This window comes from Cynocephalus volans, chromosome 12, assembly GCF_027409185.1.
Source record: "Cynocephalus volans isolate mCynVol1 chromosome 12, mCynVol1.pri, whole genome shotgun sequence".
In the NCBI taxonomy this organism is placed as follows: Eukaryota; Metazoa; Chordata; class Mammalia; order Dermoptera; family Cynocephalidae; genus Cynocephalus; species Cynocephalus volans.
This window is the reverse complement of record NC_084471.1, coordinates 94,519,682-94,542,880: the sequence shown is the minus strand read 5'-3', so window position 1 is coordinate 94,542,880 and position 23,199 is coordinate 94,519,682. Positions and strand designations below refer to the sequence as shown.

The 23,199-nt window shown below is 32.8% G+C and overlaps 1 long non-coding RNA gene across 4 annotated transcripts in view; it reads right to left on the bottom strand.

Annotated features, from left to right (window-relative positions):
- Window positions 1-23,199, bottom strand: part of LOC134360970 (uncharacterized) — a 38,332-nt gene that overhangs the window by 11,951 nt on the left and 3,182 nt on the right. For 2 of the 4 annotated variants that reach the window (XR_010021371.1, XR_010021368.1), the window contains exon 3: window positions 18,029-18,090. This is a non-coding gene — a long non-coding RNA (uncharacterized LOC134360970). Of the gene's footprint in view, window positions 1-13,768; window positions 13,929-18,028; window positions 18,091-23,199 lie in introns of all 4 variants that reach the window. The other 2 variants (XR_010021369.1, XR_010021370.1) reach the window with 2 other exon arrangements.

Sequence of the window (23,199 nt, the reverse complement as noted above, 5' to 3'; positions counted from 1 at the left end):
ACTACTCAGCTATTAAAAAGAAAGAAATACTGCCATTTGCAATGACATGGATGGGCCTAGAGAGAATTATATTAAGTGAAAAAAGTCAGGCACAGAAAGAGAAATATCGCATGTTCTCACTTATTTGTGGGAGCTAAAAATAAATAAATAAATACACAAATAAACTGGGTGGGGGAGGAAAGAAGACACAACAATTACAATTCCTTGAAGTTGATATGACAAGCAAACAGATATGAGGTTGTTGGGAGGGAGGGGGGAGAGGGACGAAGGAGAGACTTTTTGGTAATGGGTCACAATAATCAACCACATTGTATATTGACAAAATAAAATTAAATTAAAAAAAACAAAAAACTATAGCTCCTTCCCCTCTGATGTTTTACCTTGCCACAAGCTAAATATCCTTTTACCTCCTTTTTTAGTCGTGGGAAATCTGCTCTTATGTCATTGCATGTTCTTCCTCTTTTCTCTACTTGGTGACTTATATCATAAACTCTGGGCTCTCAATTTTCTATGCTTTGGTTCTTGACAACCAAAGGCAAGATTTTGGAATCCCCAAAGAATTTTTCTGGCTTTCAAAGAAATGTAAAAATATATGAAACATGGTTTTCAAAACTCTTGCCTCTGCCTTAAAGTTTTAAAAGTCTGTGTGTGGGTGTGTGTGTGAGAGATATGTTGTATGTATTATGTGCACGTATGAATGTGCTGTAAGTGGTACTTATCTGATATTAATATAGTAATCTTAATCTCTTTTAATCAACGTAAGTGTCCTATGTCTTTTTCTATCTGTTCACTTTTAACCTATGTGTGTCTTTTTTTATTATTATTATTATTATTGTGTTTTAGATGGCATATAGCTGGGTCTTGCTTTTTTATTTATTTTGACAATCTTAACCTTTTGAATGTTTACATAATTTAAATTTAATGTAATTATTTGTATGATTAATTTTATATCACCTTGTTATATATTTTCTATTTGTCTCATCTTTTCTTTGTTCCCCTTTTACTCTTTTTCTGTCTTTAGATTAATTAGTATTTTTATGATTTCATTTTGTCTCCTTTGTTTTATTACTGGTTGGTTTCAGGTTTATAGGGTACACTATTATCTTACCACAGTCTACCTTCATGTAATATAGCATTCAAAAATGAATGTCACATAAATGTACTTCCCTTTTCTTCTCCTGGCTTTTATGATACCATTGTCATATATTTTAGTTTTGGATATGTTATAAACCAAACAATGCATTGCTATTATTTTTATGTAAGCAATCAATTACATTTTAAAGAGTTTTAAATCATTAGTTATTTATTTAGTCATGTAGGTATTTCCAGTGCTCTTCACTCTTTGTGTAGGTCCAGATTTCTACCTGGAAAATCTGGAAAACATATTTAATGTTTATACACTCTCTTCTAGTATCTACTGTTTCCAATAGGAAATCCTCTTTCACACTTTGTTATCTGTATGTAACATGATTTTTCTTGGCAACTTTTAAGGTTTGGTCTTTATCATTTATTTTGATCAATTTGATTATGTACCTTGGTGTAGTATCTTTAATGTTTTCTGTGTTTAGAGTTTATCGAGCTTTTTGGAACATGTGAATTCATGTACTTTACCAAATTTGGGACTTTCCTGCCTTTATTTCTCAAAATTCTTTCTGTCTTTCCTGTTCTCTCTCTTCTTCAGAGTTCCTCATAGTACTGATTCAGGCAGCCTAAAGTTGCCCACTGTTCATTTATGCTTTTGTGATTTTTTTGATTGTTTTTCTATGACTGTTTAACTTTGAAAATTTTGTTGCTGTCTTCAAGCTCGCTAATTTTTTCTTCTTAATGTCAAATCTGCTGTTAATCTCCCTCAGGTTATCAGTCATCTCAGAAGTTCTATTTGTATCTTTTTGTTATCTGTTCTATATCTCTACTTACAAATTTTAATATAACTATTTTTATGTTACTAAACCTAACATCTGTGTCAGTTTTCAGTCAGTTTTGATTGATTTTTTTTCCTCTGTATGGGTGATATTGATTCTTCACATGTCTGATCATCTTTAATCAGATGCCAGACATTGTGGATTTTCACCTTATTAAGTCCTGTGTACTTTTTTTGTTATATAAATATTCTTGAACTTTATGCTGGAATGCATTTAAGTTACTTTAAAAACCGTTTGATAATTTCATGCCTTGCTTTTTAAGGTTTGTTTGATAGAGCCAGAGCAGTGTTTAGCTTAGGGTGAATTATTCACCACTACTAAGGCAAGACCCATATTAGTACGCTACCTAAATTTAAGCGCTGTGAATTATGAGATTTTCCAGTCTGGCTGGTGGGAACATGCACTATCCTCGGTGCTGTATTCTTTCTCGAACACTTTTATGTTTCTGTCCCTCACATGCACGCATTGATCAGTACGCTACTGAATTCCACTGAAGATCTCTAAAGTCTTCTCTTGCACAGTGTCCCCCTCTCCTGTACTGCTCTGCCTTGTGAACTCTACCTGCTTAGTGTCCAGGGACCCTAAACCCCAGCTCCTCAACTCGGGCAGTCCACTGGGCTCAGCCTCAATTCACTCTCCATGCCCGGTGGCCTACAGTCTTTCTTAAGGAATAAAATCTGGGCAATTGTGGGGCTTACTTCACTTATGTGAAGGATCATTGTCTTTATTGCTTTTTTGTGTTTCAGACAGGAGAGCAAATATGGTCTTAGACATTCTGTTTTGGGTAGAAGTGGAAATCTTGTATATCACTTTTTTTTCCAGCTTTAATTTTTAGATATAGATTCACAGGTCGTTGCAAAGAAATATATGGGGTGTCCAGTGTACCTTCAATGTTACAAATGTTACGAATACATTCATTTGTGTGTGTTTCTGTATGTCTGTGTGTGTAGCTCTATGCAGTTTTAGCACATGTGCAGCTTAACATCACCCCCACCATAATCAAGATTGTGGTGTGTACTGTCACCCCAAGACTCCATCGTGCCACATTTTTACAGTCATAACCACCCTTTCTCTCATCCTTAGCCCCTGAAACCCTTGTTCTATTATCTACCTATCCTATTATGTTATTTCACAAAGATTATATAATAATGAGTATACATATCTTTTGAGACTGGTTTTTCATACAGTGTAATTTTTATGAGGCTTCTCCACGTCGTTGTATCAGTAGTTTCTTCCTTTTTTTTTCTAACAGAGTCGTACTCCCATGGTATGGGTGTACTGTAGTTTGCTTAACCCTTCACCCAACAAAGGATGTTTTGAAGTTACCAGGCTTAAGCTATTATAATAAAACTGTTATGAGCATTCAGGTACAAGTTTCTGCATGAACATAAGCCTTCGTATCTCTAGGGTAAATGCCCAAGTGTGCAAATGTTGGGTGACTTGGTAAATCCATTTTTAGTTTAAAAAGGAACTGCCGAATTATTTTTCGGAATGGCTCTACCTTTTTATGTTCCCATCAGCAATGTAGAAGTTATCCAGTTTCTTTGCATTCTTATCAGCATTTGATGTTTTTACTAGTTTTTTATTTGAGCCTTTATTTTCAAATAATTATTCTCCATTTATATTTTCTCTTCTTTGAAATATCTGTGTATGTCTTTTGCCCGTTTTCTAATTAGAATATTTGGGCTTTTTAATATTGGCTTTTGAGAATTCTTTATATATTGGAGATAAAAGTTGCTTGTTAGATATGTCATTTGCAAATATTTTCTTCCAGTTTATAATTTGTCTTTTTCATCCTTTTAACTGGATCTTTTGCAGAGCAAAAGTTTTTAATTTTGATGAGGTTCAACTTATCAATATTTACTTTTATCATTGTGCTTTTGGAATCAAAACTGAGAGCACGCTGCCTGGTCATAGGTTCCAAAAAAATGCCTCCTTTTTTTTAATAAAGTGTATGGATTTTATTTTATATTTAAGCCCATGGTTCATTTTGGGTTAATTTTTATATGAGGTGTGAGGCTTATTGAATTTTGCTTTTGTTTTTTCACTATGGATGCCCACTTGTTCCAGCATTCTTTGTTGAAAAGTCTCTTTCCCCACTGAATTGCTTGCACCTTTGTCAAAAATCAGTGGACCGTATTTTTGCGGGTCTCATCTGTGTTCTCTATTAGATTCCACTCATCTTTGTGTCTCTCCCTCTGCCAATACATTGTATTGATCACTGTAGCTGTATAGTAAGACTTAACTTTAGGGAGAGTGATTCTTCTCACCTTATTTTTCATTTTCAAAGTCATTTTGGCTATTGTAGATCTTTTCTTTCAATATGAATTGATAATAAACTTGTCTATTTCTACCAACAAACTTGCTAAGATTTTGATAGAAACTGTGTTAAGCCTATTGATCAGACTGAGAAAACCAACATCTTTACTATGTTCAGTCTTCCAATCTATAAATATATCATTTATCACTTTTAATACTTTTTTCCACAGGCTAAGATTTAATATAATCAATAAAAATAAAATAAATTTTAGAGTTCTAATTAGCACTCATAAAAGTATTTCTATTTGCTTTTATGAAAGAGATCAAAATCCTAAAAAATGTATGAAGCCATGTCTATACAAATACATACATTTAATTTCAATTCAATGACATTATCATTTTTAATGCACATTATCCTTTTATGCACAAATAGTTTTGAATACTAGAATTTTTTGAAGGTGATTTGCAGTTTATTTTTTTTTAATAACCATTATGAGCGAGGTACTGTGAAAATTATACAGGATTTTTCTCCATAATATGTAACCATATTATTCTACCTGGCCCTATCCTAAATGCTCTACTAAAATTTAGATATCATTTACCTTCAATATAATTTAGTCACACATTTAACATAAACAGAAGTGCTAATATTCATTTACCGTAGAAGATGTGGCAAAGTTTTGCATTTTTTAAACTCATTTTTTTAAAAGTTATATAAAACATAAGAAAAGAACTTTAGAAATAAAATTTGGCATACTTCTGAATGTAACTTTTAATTTGCTTAAATGAAAATATGTTAATAGGTATTGTATGCTTTCTCAAAATACATAAAGAAATTTAACAGGAGTGTGAAAAAGGAAAGAAATTCAGTAAGACTGCTAAAATAGATATATCATATGGTTAGTTCTCAATATTCTCAAGGAAGAGCATTAGATAATTATTTCATTGCCACTAAAATTTTTTTTGATTAAAGAATAGAACATTATTCATTATTACTTTTTGGAAAATACTGGACTTTCAAAAAGTATGATGAATAATTTTCCAAATTATTCCAAAAAATAAAAGCACATGAAACTTTCCCTTTTGAACTACATTTGTTTGTTATTGTTGATTTCAAAGAAAAAATATTTATAATTAAAATACAAATGCAAAAACATACTTTTTGCTACTAAACATACAGACACATGTGGGTGTGTGTGTCTGTGGTCTGTGTGTGTTTAAATTTATTTTCTTGTATGTTCTATGTTAGGACATTCCACTGAGAAGGAATAAGGAACATGTTTTAATTCTCTAATTTAATTTTGCATACGCCCTGTTGTGAGCACTGGCAGAAGAAAATGCTGCCTAGTGTTTCAGGCCAAACTCTTGAAAGCTACAAGGAAGCTAATATGAAATAGTTTAAAAATCACAAACAGCATCAGCCATCATACAGAAGTACATAGGTTTCAAATCTAAACTTGAGTTATAATTGGATTACAATAATTGGGTACCCCTTTTTATCTTAAGATTTTTTTTTTTTTTCACAGAAATGAGAAAATAATCTATGGGGCCTGAAAACACATATACATACACACACATACAAACATATATTCACATATATACTTAGAATTGAAAGAAGTTTTTACTTATGTGGAATAATTGCACAAAATAAGTGTGTTGATCATCTCTCCTATTGTGTTTTTACAACATAAAATGAGCTTATAAATCTAATGTATTTGATATTTAAACCTCTCTTTCTATTCCCCCAGCGTATACCCTGGAATCATATGTTATGGTACTTGGGGTAGATTTTATTTAAATAAGTATTCATATCAAAAGTGTATGTATGAGTATGCATCTTCAATAATTTCCGGTAGTGAAATCACAATATAACCAGCACCCAGGTAAAAAACCAGATATCATCTATACCCCAGAAACTCCTCCTGCTGCCTTCCAGCTCGCAATCCAAGTGTAAGCACTCTCCTCACTTAAAACTACATATATTGTGTTTGATATGTGTGTCCTCTATTGCGTTAGGCTTCATTCTCTCATCATTGCATTTGCAGGATTTTTTCATGTCGTTGTGAATAAATGTAGTTTGTTCATTATTACTACGGCATACTATTTCATTGAGTGAGTAGATCACAATTTTATTTATACATTGTAGTATATTTAAGCATTGAAATAGTTTCTCCAGCTTTTGGGCTATTGAGAATAGTGCTGCTAGGATTATTCTGCAAGATTTTTTTTGTGTAGAAATTGTCCAAATCAATATTGAATAGTGGTAAGAAAAGGTACCCTTCCTTTCAATAAATCATCAAGTATACATGTACATTTTCTGTTTTATATAGGTTATTCATAGAAATTCTTTTACAGGTTAAGGAAGTATCCTTTTATTCCTAATTTGTTAAAGGTTTGTTTTGGTTTGGTTTGTTTGTTTTTATGAGACAGTGCATTTTAGAAAGTGTATCAAATTTTGTCAACTATTTTTTCTGCATCTATCAAGCTGATTGAATGAATTGCGGTGAATCACACGGACTGCTTTTCTAAATATTAATTAAGCCAACCTTGCAATCCTGAAATGAACCTTAGTTTTTCAGTTTGTCAGGATGTATATGGTTAAAAACCTGGAGATATTTCACAAATTCAGACAAACAAAACCAAGACAAATTGCCACCATCTAACCTGTAATAAAAGAAACACAAATGGAGTTGCTCAAATGGAAAAAATCCCCAGTGTAAAGCAGATTTGCAAGAAGAAAAGAGAACCTCCAAAATGGGTAAGTGTAAGGGTAATAGTAATAAATATTGATTGAATATTGATTTGGAAAGCAGCATAATATTCTATTAATTTTAAAATATCCATAGAATATGGCAGAAAAGGATAAATGAGATTGAAGTTTTTCAAGGTGTAGTATTATCAGGGACATAAAAATGCAATAAACTAATATTGTGTACTAGCCTATAAGGTGTTAAAAGATAAAATATTTTAAAACTCTAAGATAACCACTAAACAGTGAATAAAAGATAAATAAATTGGAAAACTAGAAAGGTAAGCTTGAGTAATAAAAATACCTGACTTACACATAGAAGGCAAGAGAGCAGATATAAAATCATAGAACAAATGAATAACATAGTACAAAAATTTTTGATATATTAAAAAACCCAAATATATTAATATTTACATTATATATAATTTAAATCAAAGGAAAAAATTGTCAGACTTTATAAACAAAAACAACTATATTCTGCTTACAAAAGATATTTGTTGACTATAAGAACACAGAGTGTTTGAAATAATAGTATGAAAAATTATACATCATAAACACTAATCAGAAGAAAGGAAAACACCAGGCAAAATAGACTGGAAGCAAAAATGATTAGTAGAGATAATGAGGGACTTTGCATAACAATAAACAGGAAGTCTATGAGAAAGATTAACTGTCTAAATTGACATACACTTTTAACACAGTTTCAAATTTATAATTTCTCTTTATGAGTAAAAATTTACATAAATAACAAGAAGAAACAGATAAATGGACAATCAAAATGGAAGACTATAACAAGTGAACACAATTTTTTTTAAAAATGTGTAAGACCTAAACAACAAAATTAAGAAAGTTAACCTGATAAGTATATTTAGAACAGTACCATATGCAAATAGTTTATATTTTCTTCTAAGGAGCATATATATGGTACTAACCAAATTGACTATTTCTGCATCATAAATATTCAAATTATTTAAATCATTCAGGGCATAATATTTGACTATAATGAAACCAATCAAAGAAAAAATGTGAAAATTCTTTTTTTGTTTTTATGACATTTATCATATTTTGTCTTAATGTTTTTTAATGAAGCATAGTTCATCATACATATCTGTGGAGTACAAAATTGAATATCAATCTTGTGTGCAATATATGATGCTCGAATCATGGTAATTAGTATATGCAATACTATATACAACATAATAAATGTTCATGGCTCTTTACCAAATCCTACTTTAACCCCTTTCCCTGCCACCACTTTCCCACCTCTGGTAACCTCAGTTCTGTTTTCTCCTTTTGAGAGCTACATGTATTATTGTGATTGTTGTATCTTTCTTTTTTTACTTATTTGTTTATTTTTTTAGCTCCCACTTATGATTGAGGACATGTGGTATTTCTCTTTCTGTGCCTGGCTTATTTCACTTAAGATGATTTTCTCTAATGGCAATATTTCTTTACTTTTTATGTAAATATACCCATTTTCCTTATCCAGCCATCCAATGATGGGCATCTGAGTTGGTTACAGCTCTTGTGTATTGTAAATAGAGCTGCAATAAACACAAGAGTGCAGGTATCCCTTTGACATGATGATTTCCATTCCTTTGGGTATATAACCAGCAGTGGAATTGCTGGATCATATGGCAGTTCTATCTATATTTGATAAATTCTTTAACTGCTCAGAAATGAAGCAATATGTCAGTAAATAACCTAAGGGACAAATAAGAAAACAATCGAATAAAGTTAAAACAAATAAAATGATAGTATGATTTTTTACTAAGTCTAATTTCACACACACACACACACATAGAATAAGAAAATAAGGAATACTTCTCAAGACTACATATATTCAATTGTCTTTTGGTTTCTATCATGCCTATGGAAAAGTCAGCTGTCAGTTTCATTGTTTCAGCTTTTAAGGAACTGTGACTTTTTTTCTGTTTTTGTTATGACTTTAACAGGATGTACCTAGGTATATTTTTCATTGTATTCACATTGATTCAGTTTTTTAATGCTCCTTGAATGTGTTTTAATTCGTTTTTTAATGTATCTCAATGTTAGTAGTTACAATGCTAATTTTGCCCCACTTTCTATGTCCTCTTCTTTTCACTTCATCAATGTTAAGGTCTGGTCTCCTTTCTGAGTCTAACATTCACACTAACACTTTTTTTTAAAAGTCTATAATCCCTTTCCCTATGCATATGTTCGCATATTTATCATTATCCTATCATTTAGTTCAGTAAGTTTATCTTCTACTGTATCTAATCTAATGTCAAACTCTTCTAGTAAGTTACATTACACATACACATATATGATATATATATATATATATTTTTAGCCTAAAACTTGTTTCTTTTTGTAGGTTTTAATTATTTGGTGCAGTTATCTTTTCATTAATTTTCTTCACCTTCTTCATTTCATCCTTGAACATATTTACCATAGTTATTTTAATATCATTTTACCTAACACCAATATCTGCATTATCTAAGAGATGTATTTATATTTTCCATCTTCCTCTTGTTTATTGTCCTTATAAACCTGTCTTTTGCCATGCTTTTTAACTTCTTACTGAATTCCAGATCCTGTGTCTCTGAAATATTGTGGAAGTTTGTATAATATTTTTACATTTTATTCTCTGTATCTGGAGAAAACTCACTATTTCACTCTACAGAGTGGTGGCTGCTCATTTTAATCCAACCAGAGATTATGATAAAGCAAAGTTGGGTTATAATACTATTAAGGTTCAATCTACCTGTAATTTACACTGCTTTCCAGGTTTTTGTTTTGTTTTTGACTAAAAATATGATATATTTTGTGGGGTTTTTCCTAGCCTCTGTCTCATGAGAATGGTAAAAATACTCCCCTATGTTCTTCAGATTTTTCTGCTAAGCTTTTAGCCTAAGTATTTGGTAAACATACCAAAAGAAAATTGGCTATGTGCTTGAGCATCTAAACCCAAAGTGTTTCTATTTTTTCCATCTTTTCTTAGTACCGTCTCCTGGACTTTGTGATAGCTTTTCCACCTTCTTTGTATGCCTGGGTTTAGCAAATGCCCCTAGTCATGAATGATGCAGAAGCCATCTTTTATCTCTGAATTTTTTCTCCTTCCTGAATTTTCTCTGGTTATTTCCACCTCTTTCAAACAGGGTTGGTTTTTTAAAATATTTTATCTATCTTTTATGTATTTTATTGTATGTATTTTGTTTGTGCTTTATACTAGGTGGCAATGCTGATTTACTGCTACCTGCTACAACTTAACAAACTATAATGTTACTCTTTTTTTAGTATTCTCCTTTAAAAGTCATGCCCTTTTCTTGCATCTTAGCTGTCTTGAATTCTTATCTCTTCAATGAAAACAGTATAGTTTTCAGTTTTACAGTTTTGTTTTACAGTTACTATTTGTCTAGATTCAATTATATTCACAAATATTATTACATATTGGGCTTTCCTTATGGGATCATTATTTTTCATATATGTGTATATAATACTCAGGTATATATACATATATACCTGAGTCTAACATTCAAAGTATATATGTATATATATATATATATACACTTTGGATAATAAACATTAATCATAGTCATGTAAATCTCCTGTTGTGTAACTGCATGAATTTCCAGGTGCTCTTCTGTTTCCACTTTGAAATTTAAATGAAAACTAAACAATTGTAAAAAATATTAATGAATGTAAGTTCTCAAAGATAGTCTTAGAACAAAAAAACCAATATTCAGAATTATGTAAAGTATTATTTTGTCTGAGAGCCTTGGTATTAGTTTGCAGCACTGAAACTCCACGAATTTAAAAGTCCAGTTTCTTCTCATCTTTTTGTAAAACAAAGCTTAATGATGCTGCTCCTTAAAGTGCTGCCTAATCTATGTTAATAGAGTGCAGATTATTATGGAAGCTATAATAATCACAGAGAAATTGATAATGACTTGAATCAGTGTCTGGCTTGTTAATTGTAAAGCTTTTACTATAAAAATAAATTATTTAACTACTGCAATTTACCAGCTATGAAGAAGTTTTATTAAGAACAGAATTTAATGGTTCCTATGGTATCTAGTGCAGGATATAAAACATCATTCTGCTAATGGTAAAACTGATATTCAGATGTTAATAACCTGTAATCAGGTAAAAGTTAGATCTCATAATGTTTAATTTTTCTTCCATGTCATGTATTTGAACATCTTCTTAACAAATAAGAATATAATGAAAGAAACTTTGTGGTTACTAGAAATAAGTATTCAAACATTATCATATTCAACAGATAAGACTTACTTAAAAAATGATATCATGATTATATTGGCTCAAACATTTTAGAATCCCCTTTATTATAGAATAAGTTTGATAATATGAAGTTTCAATTTTGAATGTTAAGACAAGCAATTCACTGATAAAACTTTTCCATTTAGTGTAATTTTTCATTAGATTCTTTCAAGAAACTGTGTTCCATTAAATAAAAGTAAGTGAAGAAGTAAGAAACATTTATTGACTAGTTTTTGTTTGCTAGACAGTACACTAAGTGCTTTATATAGGCTATCTGATTCAATGCATTCAATTCTATGAAATATACGTTATTCTTTTCATTTTCAAGATGCAAAACTGCTGCAATAGAAAGGTTAGCAACTGGCTGCAAATCTCATGCCTTGTAGTTGCTGAAGCTTTAATTTGAAAAGCAGGTGTGCTCAAGTTTTTCCACCCAGTAGGCATCAAAAATAAAAGTAACAAGGACAAATAGAAAGTGACAAGTTTGAACAACAAGAGACCGAGTGTCTACAAACAGCTTTACTATTTTCACAGAGTTCTGGGAGGCAGCCTTATAGATCCCAGAAATCCAGTTATAATTTGTTTACTTTTTGTCACATCTTTCGTTTATTTTTCACATCTTTACTTTCTGTTTTATGCACGCTCCATTTTACTGCTGAGAATCCTCCTTTAGAAATGAACTAAGGGAGAAGAAGAGAGTGTGAAACACTATTTTGGGTACAGTTGACGGAGTTCATATGATTACAATATGTACCATCACCCCAGTTAACAGCAAGAGTTAACTTCATTTCTTCTAGATGATTGGGCTTACAGTGACTAGCAGAGGCTCAGTAGGTTGACCCAGGCCAGATAATAGAGCATTTTAGGCCACAGAAAGGATTATTGACTTTAAGTGCAGAGAAACTGCTGGGAGAATGGCCAATTTACATTCCACTTGTGTGGAAATTTTCCTGACCTACCAAGGAAAAAAAATAGAATAGAGGACAGAACAAAGAAAAGAGAAAATGAAAATGAAAGAAATGAAAAAAGAAAGAAAAGAATTTTTAAAAAGGAAATAAAAGAAGAAAAAAAGAAAGGATTTTTTAAAAAGAGAAGATTGTAAAAGAAAAGTATTCCTCTACAATCCTAAGGCTGTATATTTTTATTTTTACTTATTTTTATTTTTTATATGGTAGCCAACTTTTATTTTATTGCTAGAAGACTTATCAAGCATAAATGCAGCAAACACATATGTCTGAAAAAAATATTTTTGAAAGATAAAGACAGATCTATAATTTATAAAGCTTAAATATTTGCATACTTAATCAATTTGGTGCCTTATGTATTCGTAAATATAGGCTGTATATTTTTATAGCACTAATGTGACATGGGCAAATACTAAGCAACCTTTTTCCTTCCCTCTGCTATTTTATAAGGAAGTTTCTAACAAAGTGCTGAGCAATTAAATTGATCTACAAAATTATACAAGAAAGAAAGGAGATATTATCAGCAAGTTGGAATTGGTGTTTTGAGAGAAGAAAATAAGACTTATGTTTCAAATGGAATCAGATAGAAGATTAGTAGGATGAGGACTTTGTAACATTTAGGACTTTGGGGAATCTGGCAAAGGTAAGCTGATTTTAGGGTATTTGGCTCTGTGACACGTGATATCATTTCTTTTGCCACTTAGAAGAGAAATTTTAGTAAAGCTATAAATTGCTTTACAGTGTTCTGTACACTTTAAACTGAGGACTCTCGAATATAACTTGATGCTAACATGGGCCTTGAGACAGGTGGTATGTTAGAATTAGTTGTGTGTGTTTCCACTGATAGTGAATTCCTTGAGAGTAGACTTCAGATGTTGCAGTGCCTATTTTCTCAATCCTTCCTCTCCTGTACTACAGGTGACCCAATTACCTCCTGCAGAGTCACGTATATCCGTATGTGTAAGCCACAACTATGACCTTATTCAATAGGAATTTAAAAGACTGCCAAGGATTTCTTATTACTGTGTGAGAGAACTGCATACAAGCATGTAATCTGTTCTTTATCTAGAATTTGCAGTTGCTTATGTAACTCATTACATTTTCCTCCTTGCGCAGCTAATGACCTTTAAGTCAAGGTATTCTTCTAAGGAAGTAGTGAAACTGTTAGGTCCCAATATGTATGAAACCATAAACTAGAAAACATACATACAATAGCTCCCACAAAAGTACTTTTTGCAAGTAGTATATAAGATTTTAATTAAAACTCAGTGAATGTACACAGTAAATGAGCTCTGAGCCATCTGTTCTATCCTTTAATTTCAAGCTCTCAATTCTTGAGAAATATGTATTCCATTAATAATAAAGCCACTCTTATTTCAAGAAAGCAGTTAAATTATTAGTCAATATAGTTTATTATGCGGTGACCACACTAGCTGTTCGTCTCTTTTATGGTAGTGTTCTATGGGTAGTTTTATAAAAGTATTCCACTTGACCTAAGAGTCCTGTAACTTTAATTTTAGTGTATGAGTGTCAGGTACCTCTCTCAGTTTGAAAGGGTGAAAGGACACTTTTTGGTGCCTAGAAAGGGAAAAGAGAGTCACTTTAAATACCTAGAGTATTATTCTTCACAAGCTGACATTGCCATCCATGTGTCCATAGCTGTCATCTTCACTTGTCATAGTGCTGATTACCTTCTCCCAGATGTTTCCTAATCTTCACTCAATGTACATATCTGTATTAGTCCATTTCTATTGCCTGTAACAGAAATACCTGAAACCAGGTAATTTATAAAGAAACAATATTTATTGCTTACAGTTTTGGAGGCTGGGAATTCTAAAGTCCAGAGAACACATTTGGTGAGGGACTTGTTAGTAGTGACTCTACAGCAATGCAGAGTGTCACATGGCAGATGGCTTGGCAAAAGACAGACACTAAACTCCTCACTGGCTCTTCTTTTAAAGCCACCAGAACCACACCCATAACCACCATTAAACCATCAATGGATTAATCCATTCACTAGGGCATGGTCCTCATAATCTAATCACCTCTTCGAGGCCCCACCTTTCAATTACCATAATAGGATTCCTTACCCTTTTATCACTGTCACAGTGGAGGTTAAGTTTCTAATAAATGGAACTTTGAGGAACACAATTCAATGCCTAGCAATGTATCTCAGAGGGATGATTCTAGTAGCAGCAGCTAACAACTTCAGCATGCTTTCTTATAACCCAACAGTAACAAAGAGGAAATCTGGAATAGTTCTTTCTGCTTCATGTGTGGACAAATCTAAAGCAAAACTATCTTTTTAAGGAGCTGCCCTGAAAACACTGTCATCTCTGTCTATCCACAATGTGTCCCTCTGTTTCACCACAATAGCAATTATACTACTGCAGGAAGATAAAAAGTGTTTTATCAGTGTTTAGAAATGTGCTCTTAAACAGCTGAGTCTGGTGCATCAACAGAAGGTCAATAACACAACAATCAAAATACCAAAATGTCTTACTCTTGTGTAGCTTGTTATGCCATTCAAAATGTACTTTCACCACTCATTTCCTTAAGGCCCAGAACTCCCATAATGTGTGGGGAAAATCTTATAAAAGCAAATGGCTTGTCCAAGATGAAAACGATCTACAGAACTGCTGCTCAACATCATGCTCATGTTTAACAATATATACAATCAACTTAAAAATTTGTCAGTAGGGTAGATTATATGTCATATGGTGATATTTTTAACCACAATATAAAAAAGTGAGAAGCTTGTCCAAAATCACATAATTAAAGGCAGTGATTAAATTAGAATCTAGTACTAGCTCCCTGAAAATACCTCTTTCTTTCCCTTCTTTCTTTTCTCCTATTTTCTTTTTACTTCTTTTCTTTATTCTTTCTTTCTTCCTTTCTTTCCTCTATCTCAACAATGAAAATGAAATTATATAACATTGTATTTATTTCAATAATAATCCATATTTATCAGACATTTTTCATGTGCCAATCACTTTTTAAATGTTTTTTTTTTTTTCTTTTCTTAACTAACAATTCTATGGAACTAAAAACTATTATTCTTCACCTTTTACAGATAAGGAAGCTTAAGCACTGAGATTTTGAGTAACTAGCCTAAGGTCACAAAACTATACAATTAGGGTCAGCCTAACTCCAGAGTCTGAGCTTATAACTGTTACTTTATGGATTACATCTATTATTGTCATCCCTATAATATAGTACATGCACTCCATGAGAAAAAAAAACAAAAAGGAATATAGAGTACTGATCTTTATTCCCATTCCAAATTTCCATTTCATTTCTAAAGGTAACCACTATGAGCTATCTTGCATGCTTCTAAAATGTTGGGAAGTATACACACACACTCACATAAATACACAAACATGTAAGATTTTATAAAAATTTGTGTTTGGGTATAGCTATGTCCTTTTTTTAATACACGTAGAAGAATGCTATGCATACTTTTATACTTTCTATTTTAAATTCAATATATTTGGGGAATCTCTATATTAGCATCCTTTTTAAATGCAACAGAGTATTCTTTATCTCTTAATGGAAATTTACATTGTTTAAGAAGTTTTGCAATAACTTTACAAATGTATCTTAGTGTGCATTTGCAAACTCATTGCAGAATAATTATGGAAGTTAAATTACTGAATGAAAGAGTACGTGTGTAATATCTCTGTCCTCTGGCCAACACTGTGTTATTAAAATTATTCACACAAAACACCTAAAAATGCTTAAAATACATCAAATAGCTTTTAAATGTAGAGCTGCAAAAGTAATAAGGTGGCACGTGGAAAATTACCTTGGCACAAGGGTAGCCTCCAAGTAAACTACCAGGCGAGCTATGCCAGAAATCAGGGAACAGAAAGGTTAACCAAACAAATTGCACAACCTTAATCAATCTAAAGCACACAGCACAAAGCAAAGTGAAAGAGATGGGATGAGTTAACAAACTTAGGATATGAAGCAATTTAATTGAAAGGACAACACTGCCTGATTTGGGGGATATGCAATGATCGTGTCCTCTCTGCTGTATCAGCCTTCCCCACTGATGGAATGGATAAAATGACAAAAGCTGACATTGAATGTTTCTTGGGTAAAGGAATCATAGAGCCATAATGGGTGTCACCTAATGCTGGTTGAATTAAGATTACATGAATATTGAGGGACTCATGTATATTTAGTGTGCCATGCATATTTAATGCCTCAGGCACCTGGTGTGTATTTAGAGCCTTGTGAATATTTGGCACATATCTACATTCTTCCATCCCTTTCTAAATGCACACATATGTGATCTACTTAATCTTTCTAACAAGCATCACGGTTTATTCATTTACCTCTCCTTAACATGTAAGTTACCCCATTTATTTTTCTTTCTTCTAAAGCAGAATTGGATAGTCTCAAATATGCAGAAGAGGTTGAAAAACCAAGGAAACAATGGATAAGGAAAGGTACTCTCATTTACAGCTAGAGATGATATAAATTTGAGGAATTTCCTAGAAAGTAATTTGGCAATATGTATCAAAAGTCTTCAAGCAATAAATATCATTTGACATAAAAATTCTTACCCTGTAATTTATCTTATACAATGATTCTTTGAAAAAATACATGCAAAATAACACAGATAACGGCATTATTTGAAAGATTAATATTAAAAAGGCATAATTTCCTTATGAATTATTTCTGTCTTACCTTCCAACCTCATTAGAAATAGAAAACTCAAATTGCGCGTCTAAGCTTTTTAAATAATCTAATGAAATAACAAAAGAGTACACTAAGGGGAGGAAGAGTTCCTACCAAAAGTCAACTTGGACTAGGCATTGAAGGAAATGTGAACTTTATATTTTTAAAAATCAGAAACAGAACTACTAAAACTCTGCTGATAATTCTGACCTAGGTTAATATGCTGTCAAAAAAAAAAAGCAACCAACTTTCCTCATGATCTTAAACAAATCTTCATTTAAAAACAATTCATTTAAACTTGAAAAGAAATTTATTTGCATATATTTTATAATCAACTGGAACATAACTATGTACACTATTACAAGAAAACCAGAATTTATTTCTTCTTTCACACAAAACATAACTGAAATTATTTAAATATTGATAAAAATTGTAGAAGTTTAAACTAACCTACATTTTGGTATAGTTTTAACTGCTGTAAACTTGAAAATTTATTGAAAATTATAAGATGTATAAAATTTGTGGAACTGACCAAAAATGTAAAAAAAAAAAAAAAAAAAAAAAACTGCCAAAAAACTAAAAACAAAATTCATAAATAAATAACTATTTTTGGAGTACTTACTGTGTCATTACATCATGCATATTGATGTTCTCCACCATGATAGACTTCACAATATTATTATGGACAAAAGGACATGTATCAAAGATTAACTTTTGTACATATGTATACTTTTAAAAACCTGACTACATCCACAAGAGAATACAGAACAATATTATGAACTGAGAAATATTTCGTGTTAAGGGGCAGCTACAAAATAGGCTAAGGGTTTTGTAGGAAAGAACTACTAACACTACAGGGAATGAGAAAGAAAAAAGGAACCTGTTTGACTGGAGTACACTAGCAATTTTTATGAAAGAATGGGAAATTGCATGCAATTATTAGGCACTTGAGGTTACTCTTCTAATGAAAGGCATCATTGGTCCTGAGAATACTAAGTCACCTATAATTTTAATAAAATCATATCAGCAGGTTCATCACAGGCTGACAAACTAAAATAAAACAACCCAAAATTTGAAATCAGGGCACTAAAAAATACCACTGTCTGAAATAAATGTTCACAAAAATAAGTAACAATAGATTAGATTAATCATCTGTACAAATCTTCCCAGAGATGTATACTTACGAGATAATAATTCAGTAGCAGATGACAGGGTGCCCAATCTTCATCATAATTCCTTACTGCTGCTGTTAAAATGAAGACATTATCATGTAAATCTTCATAACAAACAAAGAATGTTGAAAAAAATGAGACAAAATTTCTGCTGAAATGACCATTTAAATCCATTTAGAAGCTATACCTCTACACGGAATATGAATTTGGTATGCACAAGACACTTGAGAAGAACAAAAGCTGAATTATGACAATACCTTTTAAGCGACTTCTAGCTGGTTCTATTCATTGTGGAGATCGGAATCATGACTAAGGTCATGGACTTCAAAAAAAAGCAAATAGGTACTATGTGTGTGTGTACACACACGTTATTACAATGACATTATAGACTCTTCTGGGTTCGATGTTAATACTTTCAACTGGATTTCCTCCTGGGCTTTTAGTCTCATACCTTAGTCTCCTCCCAGAGAGCAGTAACCTTATGCCCTGGCTGGCCTGGGTCAGAACCCATTTATGCCCATCACCCTGCTGTAATTATGTGTAGTGTTTCCTTTCTTTCTCAGAGTTACCCCATTTTGTTTTGTTTTGGTTTTGGTTTTGGTTTTCAAATACATGGTAACAATCTCTCATAGTTATTTTCACCCTATGCCTGTTAGTGTTCTTCAGGTTTCTTTACTGGGATCTTTTTTTACTACTCAATATGCTTAATTCTCAGGACATTAGTATCTATTCCCAATCCTTTTTTTTTTTAATTGTAAACTGACAAATTATAATTGTATATATTTAAGGAGTACAAGATGATGTCATGACATATGTATACAGAATGGAATGATTAAGCTCATTAACTTATCTATCACATGAAATACTTATTTTATATGGTGAGAACATTTGAAATTTACCCTCATCAATTTTGAAATACACATTACAACAGATCACAGAAAATTTATTCCTCCTGTCTAATTGAAACTCTATACTTTTCGACTAATATTTCCCCATCACCCGACCCAACAACCTCTGATAACCACTATTCTACTCTCTGCTTCTATGAGTTTTGGTTGTTTTAGATTCCACATACAAATGAGAATATACAGTGTTTGTTGTTCTGTGCCTGGCTTATTTCCCTTACCATAATGTCCTTCAGGCTCATCTAGGTTGTCAAAAATGATATAATTTCCTTCTTTTTTAGGGCTGAGCAATATTAAATTGTGTATACAAGGGTACTTCAAAAAGATTTGAAATATCTTTTAATTCTATTTTTCCATGAACTGTTTGAAGTACCCTCATATATACCACATTTTCTTTATCCATTCATCTGTTGATGCACTCTTATGTTTATTCCATAACTTGATTGTTGTAAATAGTTTTACAATGAACTTGAGAGTACAGATATCTCTTTGGCATACTGATTTCAGATCCTTCAGATATATACCCAGAAGTGAGATTGCTTCATCTTATGGTTATTATTTAGGAACCTCTATATTGTTTTCCATAATGGCTATACTAATTTACACTCCCACCAGCAGTGTACCGGATTCTGTTTTATCCACATCCTCACCAACATTTATCTTTCCTCTTTTTTATAATAACCATCCTAACAGATGTGATCTGATACCTCACTTTACTTTAAATTTGCATTTATCTAATGATGAGTGATGTCAAGAAATTTTTCATGTATCCATTGGCCATTTATGGCCTTCTTTTGAGAAATGTTATCCAGGTTCTTTGCCCACTTTTAAATTGGGTTCTTTGTTGTCTTCCTATTGAGTTGTTTGAATTTATTATATATTCTGGATTTTAATCCCTTGAGAGATTAATACTTTGCAAATTTTTTTTGTCCCATTTTGCCAGTTGACTCTTGCTCCATTGATTGCTTCCTTCACTGTGTAGAAAACTTTCAGTTTGATATAATCTCATTCATTCATTTTTGCTTTTGTTGCCTGCCTGAGTTTTTGAGATCAAACTCAAAAAATCATTGAGTAAGCCAATGTCATATAGATTTTCCCCTATATTTTCTTCTAGTAGCTTTATAGTTTCAGGTCTTATGTTTAAGTCTTTAATCCATTTTGAATTGATTTTTGTATATTGTATAAGGTCCAGTTTTCTTCTTCCACATTTGGGTATTCAGTTTTCCAAACACCCTTTATTGAAGAAACTGTCCTTTTCCCATTGTGTGTCCTTAGTACCTTTGTTAAAAACTAATTCATGGATTTATTTCCAAGCTCTTCTATTTCATTCATGAATGTGTCTATTTTTATGCCAGTACCATGATGTTTTAATTACTATAGCTTTGTAATGTTGTTTGAAATAACATAGTGTGATGTCATCGGCTTTGTCTTTTTTCTCAACATTCCCTTGAGTATTCGGGGGGTTTTTGTTTGTTTGTTTGTTTGTTTGTGGTTCTACATGAATTTTAGGATTGCTTTTTCCATTATTGTAAAACATGTCATTGGAGTATTGAAAAATGTCAACCTGCATTGAACCTATAGGTTTCTTTGGGTAGTATCAACATTTTAATGATATTCTTTCAGTTCATGAACATGTGGTATCTTTTTACCTGTGATTTCCACATTTTTGTCAGCATTTTATAGTTTTTATTATAGAGATCCTTCACTTCCTTGGTTAAATTTAATCCTGAGTGGGTTTTTTTTTTTTTTTTTTTTTTTTTGCTTTTAAATTTAAATAGGTTTTTTTATTTCTTTTTACTTAGTTTGTTGTCAGTGTATAGAAACACAACTGATTTTCGTATGTTGATTTTGTAGCCTGCAACTTTATTGAATTTATTAGTTCCAACAGTGATTTAGTTAGGTCTCTTGATGGTATCTAATAATCCCCATACCCTTTCTTTATTCTTTTTTTCCTTTTGCTTCTCTGTCTAGATAATTTTAAATGTTCTGTGTTAGAGCTCACTGATGCTTTTTTCTGCTTGATTAAACCTGATGTTGAAAACTTCTATTAAATTTTTCAGTTCAGTCATTATATTGTTCATCCTTAGGATTTCTACTTTTCATTTTGTTTTTGTTTATCTGTCAAACTTCTCATTTTGTTCTTGCATTTTTTTCAAATTTTATTTAAATTTATATTCATATATTCTTGTTTTAAAAAGTTCACTGAACTTCTTTAAAAGGATTATTCTGAATTCTTTTTCAGTCATTTCAGTCATTTCATTCATTTCACAGATCTCCATTTTTTTAGAGTCCATTATTGGAGTTTTATTCATTTTTTGTTTGTTTTTTTTTTCTTTTTTTATGGAGGTATCATGATTCTTTGATTTTTCTTTTGTTGAAAATATTCTAACATTTACTTATACATATTTGTGGGGTACAGCGTATTGTTTCAATACATGCTTATACTACACAATGACTCACCTAGGGTAGATAGCATAGTTTTGTACCCATTAGTCCACTGCTTTTCCTTCTCCCCCTCTGATTTTTTAATTTTTTTTTTTTTCAATTTTTTTTTTGGCCTGGTGTTGGTGTCTGTGCATTTGAGGAGACATCCACCTCTTTCAGCCTTACTGGGTGTTATACAGTGAAGACCTTCGCTAATCTAGCCTATGATTCAGGATTTGATATATGGAAACAACCCCAGGTGGGCAGAGCCTGCTTTGGAATTCTGTAGTTGGCTGGGCCACTATCTTTGCTGAGGTCAGGTGGAGCTCCTGAGCGGGGCTGCTGTCTGGGCAGCAGTGGGGCTGCTGTTCAGCTAAGCCACTGGCTGTTCTCTACAATCAGGCAAAGCTGCTGGAAGGGCATGTGATTGCCTCTCATCAGGCCAATCACAGAATGTATTCCCTGGCAAGGTGGCACCAGTATTTGGTTTCTGAAGTTGGGTAGGGCTGCAGGCTGACCCTTCAATTAGGTGGAGTCACTGCTCAGGAAAAATAGGTCCGGAGGCTGTGCTCTGTAGAAATGCCTGGGCCGAACCTTGGAGTGAGCTCTGAGGCTGGGCCAAGCCACTGTTTGAACTTCTGAGTTGAGCAGGTCTAGCTGCTGTGCTTTGCTGAAATGCACTATGGCAGGTTTCTCCCTCCCTGAGCAGGGTATTGGGATGGGGTTTTAAGCTGGGAGTTGAGTCTGGCCATCTATGGATGAAAGCCAGGTTGAACTTCCCACTACACTTCTGGGAGTTACCAGCTTGGCTTTGAAAGCAGCTATGATGATGTATGGTACCTTTAATCAGACACCACTCGCAGGAACACAGAACTACCACCATGATCTGTGCCCTGGTTGCTGTGAGCTCCACCTCTTTCACTTGTTCCTACCTGGTCCTGGGAGGTCTAGCCATGCCACTATGCCCAGTATTTCCTGTATGTGAGACTAGAATGGGCCTCCTGGGAAGTATCTCTGAATGCTAGGGAAGTTGGATGTCTGCCTCTAGTTTTCTTTTCCCACTCTAGAAACCGTGGGCCCGCAGGAATGCTCTCTCTGTGGTCCTGTGCCTGGGGAGGAGTGACATGATCAAAGGGGAGACTGTTCCTCTTACCTTTCTAATGTGGATTTTATTTGGTTCTGTGGTCTACACAGGTGTCTCGGCCTCACTCCCAAATTTTAGGGTTTTCACAAAAGTATTCTTGTCTGTGGATACCTGGTAGCTGAACTTTCTGTGGAGGAGGGAGTGAAGCCTACCACTTCCTGTTTCACCTTCTTGCTGGTGTCAACCCCATTCCCAAGACTTTGGCTTTCTTCTATGTGCATCTGAACTGTAATTTCACTCAGACTTATATCCTGAACTCCATAATGCCATATTCATCTGCCTAGTGGATGTGCCTTCATGGATGTGCCACAGAGGCTTTTTAAAGTCAGTATCCAAAACTGAATATATTTTTCCTCCTTCCTAATCCACTCTTCCTATTATGTTCTCTTATGTCAGTGAAAAGCATCATAATCCCCCTTCAGGCATCACCTCAATCATTCCTATCTCTTTGGTTATACAATCAATCTTCATTCCTATCAATTCTACAGCTCCCTGATCTGCTGCTTCATTTTTTAGTCCAAGTAACATAGCAGGTAACAATATAGGCAACTGAGTCACAGAGATGTGGGTCCGAATCCCTGTTTTACCACTTACTAATTATATAAAGTACTTAATCACCCTGAGGTTGAGGTTTTCTGTTTTGTCTATATAGAATAATAGTTTCTACCTACCTCATAGATAGTCACAAAGTCTGAGTGAAAAAAATGCTT